Source organism: Peromyscus californicus, unplaced genomic scaffold (genome assembly GCF_007827085.1).
Source record: "Peromyscus californicus insignis strain IS unplaced genomic scaffold, ASM782708v3 Scaffold_4__1_contigs__length_199733344, whole genome shotgun sequence".
NCBI lineage: Eukaryota > Metazoa > Chordata > Mammalia > Rodentia > Cricetidae > Peromyscus > Peromyscus californicus.
The window spans coordinates 186,935,473-186,941,390 of NW_026294562.1; the positions used below are offsets into that span (position 1 = coordinate 186,935,473).

At 39.6% G+C, this 5,918-nt stretch overlaps 1 pseudogene; it reads right to left on the reverse strand.

The window, feature by feature from the left end:
- Positions 1 to 216: 216 nt before the first annotated feature.
- On the reverse strand, positions 217 to 5,716 carry LOC128124214 (vomeronasal type-2 receptor 116-like; annotated as a pseudogene).
- Positions 5,717 to 5,918: the final 202 nt, after the last annotated feature.

Genomic DNA, 5,918 nt, shown 5'->3' on the forward strand with positions numbered 1-5,918 from the left:
CACAAAAGCAATAGTGAATGCAAGAGGAGGACTCAACATGCCGCTTGTATTTCAATGTGGCAAAAAGATGGATACAGAATTAATGTAGCCTAATATGATCACCTAAAGAAATAACAGCCTACGGGATCAAATACCAAATTATAACTTCATATGTGAGTGTTCAGATAGTGAAGAATAATCATGCTTCAAAACTCTTTAATTTCAAAAACACGGTAGCTAGGTTTCAAGGTATTTCCTCCTAGCATATGTTTTCTTCCTAATGTGGTGAAGTGAGTTCCTTTCTGGTCTTAATAATATGATGTAGCACTTGGGGGCAAAGATGATGCCTAAGAGTGATGCATTGGAAGCCAAGATAGAAAGGACTTCCATAGCCACCATGACCTTCCTCTTGGTGCTGTGGTAGACAGGGAGGAAGCTGACTCAGACACTGCAGAACACCAGCATGCTGAAAGCCAGGAACTTGGCTTCATTGAATGTGTCAGGCAGATTTCTGGACAAAAAAGCCATAAGGTAACTCCCTAGAGCCAGTGTTCCCAGGTATCCCAGGATGCAGTAGAAGGCAATAGCTGAGCCTTTGTTGCAAGTGATGATGATGTGCCCATGTTATGAATGAACATCTTTGTCAATAAATAGAGGAGAGGTTGCCAGCCAGATTCCAGAAAGAACAACTTGCAGCAGGGTGCAGATGGGAATGATGAAATTAGGGGCCCTTGCTATCAGTAGCCACCTCCTCATTCTCCCTGGATCAGTGATCTTGAAGGCTATAAGTACAGTGAGAATTTTGGCCAGCACAGTGGAAAGAGTCACAGTGAACAGAAGTCCAAATGTGTTTTGCTGCAGGATACAGGTGACTCTGCTAGGATGGCCAATGTAAAGCAAGGGACAGAGAAAACAGAGGGTCAGAGTGATGAGCAGGGTGTAACTGAGATCCTGGTTATTGGCCTTGACAATGGGAGTGTCTCTGTGCTTCAGAAACACCCCAAGAACAACAACTGTGAGTGAGGAGAAGCCCAGGGACATGAAGGTGAGTGTCTTCCCTAAGGGATCATCATAGGCCAGAAATGTCACCCTTTTCTGCAGGCAGTAGCTCTTCTTTGTATTTGCATAGTGAGTTTCTGGACACTTTACACACTGATCCACATCTGGCAGAAATGCAGGTGCTCATGAGTGCATACTCAGGTTTTCCCTTTTATCCTAAGCCACTTACTTCCCTGCTCCAGAGCATTGAAATGTTATCTGAACCATCTTGCTTTGTTTCAGATACAAATACAGAATGATTTTCTAGAGAATATTCTTAAACTCAATTTGCCTTCTGCTTCATGCTGACAGAAATTAAACAGCCCCAGTGCTTTCTCTGTTGTTACGCATATGGTATTCTCACCTTAGTGACACTATTTTATCTGTTTTATAAGTCATTAGAGCACTGATATACATCACATGCACCTAATTTCACTCTGTCATTGTCTCTTCATCAATACATCGCCATTCTTAAGAGGGCATGAGACTTCAGTGTGATAGAGAGAATGTGCTTTGAAATCCTCATCTTACAATGATGTTCTCTTATATGTATCCCAAATATACCTATATTTGTAAAGTCCATGATGCTCTCTATGTCCTCATACTCTGAAGGAGCCTGAGTAATGCAATGGATTTAGTTTTTATTTCCTGTCTAGCTCTCCATCTATCTATCTATCTATCTATCTATCTATCTATCTATCTATCTATCTACCATGAAATGATTGGCATTTACCTGTCTCATTGGAAATTTCATTCTCTGGGCAAGGGGTACAGTCAAAGCAACAGGCAGCTCTGCCCTCCTGGTGAGTTTTCCTGAATCCGGGATCACAGCTTTCACTGCATACAGACTGAGGAATCTGAGAATAATAAAATGAATGGTTGCAAATATTCAGGATTTTTTGGATTCTATAACAGGTAGAGTGTTTTAAAACATGTAACATTAATTTGTTTTTATTGTCTCTAAATGTAAATATTTGAATTGTTTCTACTAGTAAGATGAGTCATTCAAAGGCCCAACTGGAAAACACTTGGCCCCAATAACACAACTTTGTTGGAAAATTGTTGAAAAATAATGGGGCAAAAATAACGAGATAAAAATTTATGTCCTTGGTAGCATGTCTTGGTGAGACTACAAACCTACTGTCTCTTGACTTCTGGATACAAAGGCATATACATTTTTCTTTCATGTAATGGTTCATCTTGTCAACTTGATAGGTCTTAGAACCACTGTGGAAACCAATCTATGAGAACTATTGTGAAAGCTTTTCTTCATTAGGTTCCTTGTGTTGAAAAATCCTCTCTAATATGGGTGGCCCTGATTTATTGGCCCTGGTCTCTGAATGAATGAAAAAAGAAAAAGGTGAACAGTAGAGCTCAGCTGTCTCTGCACCCTGACTGTTGATACAATCTGAATAGCTACCTCTACCCCCTAAAAACATGGCTTCCTGAAGTGACTGAATATAACCTCAAACTGTGAGCCAAGAAAAACCTTCCTATATTCTTTGTCAGGAAGTATTTTTTTTGCAACAGCAAAATCAACAACTAATACATCTACACATTCAAATCATGCTCTTCTACATTGACAGGGGTCTAAAAGCAAATGACCAACTGATCACTGACTGAAACCTTCCAAGATGGCATCAAAATAAATATGTCAAGTGACTCATGACAATGAGAGAAATAATCATGAATCAGATACTATATTTATGACATTAAATAAATGAGCAGATTGAAAAAATAAATAGTTCATCCAGCGAAATTAGGTATGAGGACAATTTTTTATATTGGTTTTCATTATGTGTCTATAAATGGGCCCTGTGTGAGCAATGAAGGGTCATAGCACACAGAAATATAGTTTTTGAAATTTACATACAGGTCAAAATACTGAAGGAAGATGAAACCCACCTCTGTTAATCCTGTGGCCCACTGTATCATTTGAGAAGATAAGGACAATTTCTGGCCCTCTGGAGCATTTGGAGAAAATGTTCCTACTTTTGCTTTTATCCCAAGACCTTTTGGGAAATTCCAAAAATTGAAAATGTCATATTCTACATGTGATTGCCTTTTCTGATCCAGAACCACGTGTTCTCCAGAATGACCATGTGTTTTCCTTAGGAATGGGTGAAGCTAAAAGAGATGCATGCTTACATAATCTCCAAGGAAGTACAATAGAGGCAGAATCAGGGAACATCTCTTATTGATTTTAATACCTGTTGTGAAAAGCACCTTTAATATAGGTACCACTCACATCAAACAAATGAAAACCAAGGATAATGGAAACATCATTATGATTCTAAAACATTCCACTCATTTTATTAGAAAACTTAGAACCAAGCACTCCTAAATTATGAGTGTACATGGAAGAAAACTGTCCCCTTCTTTGAAACTACAGTCATACTCAATTAAGATTTGAAAATATTTAGAGTTTTACTATGTAAAATGGATGATCTAATGAGTGATAATTACATAACATAAGCATCTTAGAAGTTCTCATATACGTTGAGACAATTCTCTGTCTCTGACTTTTCTGTTGTGTGAAATTTCTGGGATAAATGGACTTTTTATGTTGAAAATTTTATCCTAGAAATAGTGTATGACCCTTTGTTATACAACTGTATATTGATTTAAAAGAGGTTCCTCCTTGCACAGTCTGTCTTGTAGATTTTTCACAAAATAATCTAAAATACATATTGTCTAGTTTATATGTATTATAACTCTTAGTGTCTGGTGTTGCTGATGTTATAACACACAACAGCACCATTACCTGCCATGAGAAGAATACCATCTCTTTTCCTTTTCCACAAGTTTGAAATTGTACTTGATTGAGAGTCATCTCATGTAGACTGTGGGCCACAGCATACACTGCATTGTACACATTGTAACTCTCTTCACTCATAGCCATGTCAAATATGTTTCCTGGCAAGAATCCCAAGGATGCATTAGGCAGACAGTTATCCACAATTTTACAATATTTCCTCAAAAATGAGCAATTGAAGAATGAGTGCCACAATACATGAAGAATAATGTCTTATGGATATTTGTAAGGATTGGCTGTCTGAATAAAATCTGTAAAATTAATCATCTCCTCCTTATGGTGTGAAAAAATAAGGGCCCCATGCAATGAATCTAACAGTAAATAGTTATCAAATTGGGTATAATCCCAGTGTGAGTTCAGGACCCAGACTTTCCATGTGAGTAATATCTTCTTAATATTTACTATTAAGCTCAGTAGAGAATCAGTGTCCCCTTAAATAATAATCACATTTGCTGATGATTCCAGGATCTGCACCTGATTTTTCCAGGATGTGGTCAGAAATGATCCCCTGTTGGCTGTGATCATTTCCACAAATGCTGTGCAGACTCCATTTTTCTCCATCTCACTTCTCAAATCTGACAGAATCTGGGCACCTTTGTCATCATCTATGATGAACAGCCCAACCCAGTTCCAGTGGAAATGAAGCATCAAAGACACAATGGCAAGTGTTAGAGATGTGTCTTTGGGGGTCACCTGGTACAGGGAAGAAAATTGTTTTTCTTCATTCAGGGTTGTATCAAAAGGTCCAAAAGTAAGCTGTAGAGAAAAATAATCAGAAGAAAGAACATTTTCTTTCATGATTGTCATGAAAATCAACTCCATTCTACAGCAATGGTTTGAAGCCTGTAGGGCAATGCTGCCTTGAAGGTCAAACCTGCCTTCCTATGGGTTTTCTAGAAAAGTCCATAAAATACTCAGAGGTTCAATAGTGTGCTGTCACTACTCCACACTTTCCCTTCTCTCTATTCTAAGCTAGAGAATTATAGATGCATCACCAACTGTCTGCATCATTTCCCTACCCATTCAGAGTGATTTAAGTTTCCTTGTTTTTCCTCACAGCCACCTAAAGTATCACCAAGTAGAGCTGACATCATTTCCTATCCCAGCACCCTCTCTCACCTGTGGATATTTGTAAAGATCCAGCAGTGTCCCTATGTATTCTGATATTGCCCATGATGGTCCTGTAAGTACAGCAGCTGACATGCCCTCTCTTGCACATCTGTAGTTAGGGGTGGGATAACCAGGGCCTGAAAATGTACCAATAAGATTGGCCAGAGTGTATCTTTGACCATCAAGGACATTCTGGACAACAAATCCCAGGGATATATTAGGTAAAATATAGGGATCGCTGTTGATCTCCTCAATGGCAAACATCATGGCCAAAATACATTGGTAGTTCCTCAACTTAAACCTGCAGAGACAGTAGAACAATATTTAGGATGAAGACTCACACCACACAACAAGGGGTATGTGTGTAAGTTTAGGGCAATGGGTTTACAGTTTGAAATATTCTGTTTCCAAAAGTCCATGTTTAAGTATCTTCCCAGCAATTTCTAGAATTAGAATAGGGGTATTGTTTCTTTTTCTATTATTGAAAATAGATTTTTTATACAGTATATTCTAATTACAGTTTTCCCTCTACCAACCCCTCCCAGGTCTTTCCCAAAATCACACCCCTTTTTCTCTTTCGTTAGAAGAAAAGCAGGCATCTAAAAAATAATAAGTTAAAATAAAAATAAACAACCCCCTGCCCTAGGTCCCATCCCTGGGCACCAGCCATTTTGGGGAAGACCTGCCCAACCTGGCCACAGTTTCTGGCCATTCAGCAGCCCCATGGGAAGGTTCCCCTTTTCCAAGACCCCCGGCAGACCCTGTAATCTCCATGCCCTACCCCCATACCCATCCGCCTGAGACCCCAGCCACTTCCTGAGACTCAGAGACCAGCCTCCAGCTCCCATCCAGCCCTGAACTCCCATCTGGACCAGAAGTGAGTGTCTGGGGTCATACCCAGGGAAGCCTGCCCCTAGGTCCCATCCCTGGGCACCAGCCATTCCAGGGAAGACCCACCCAACTTGGCCCCAGGTTC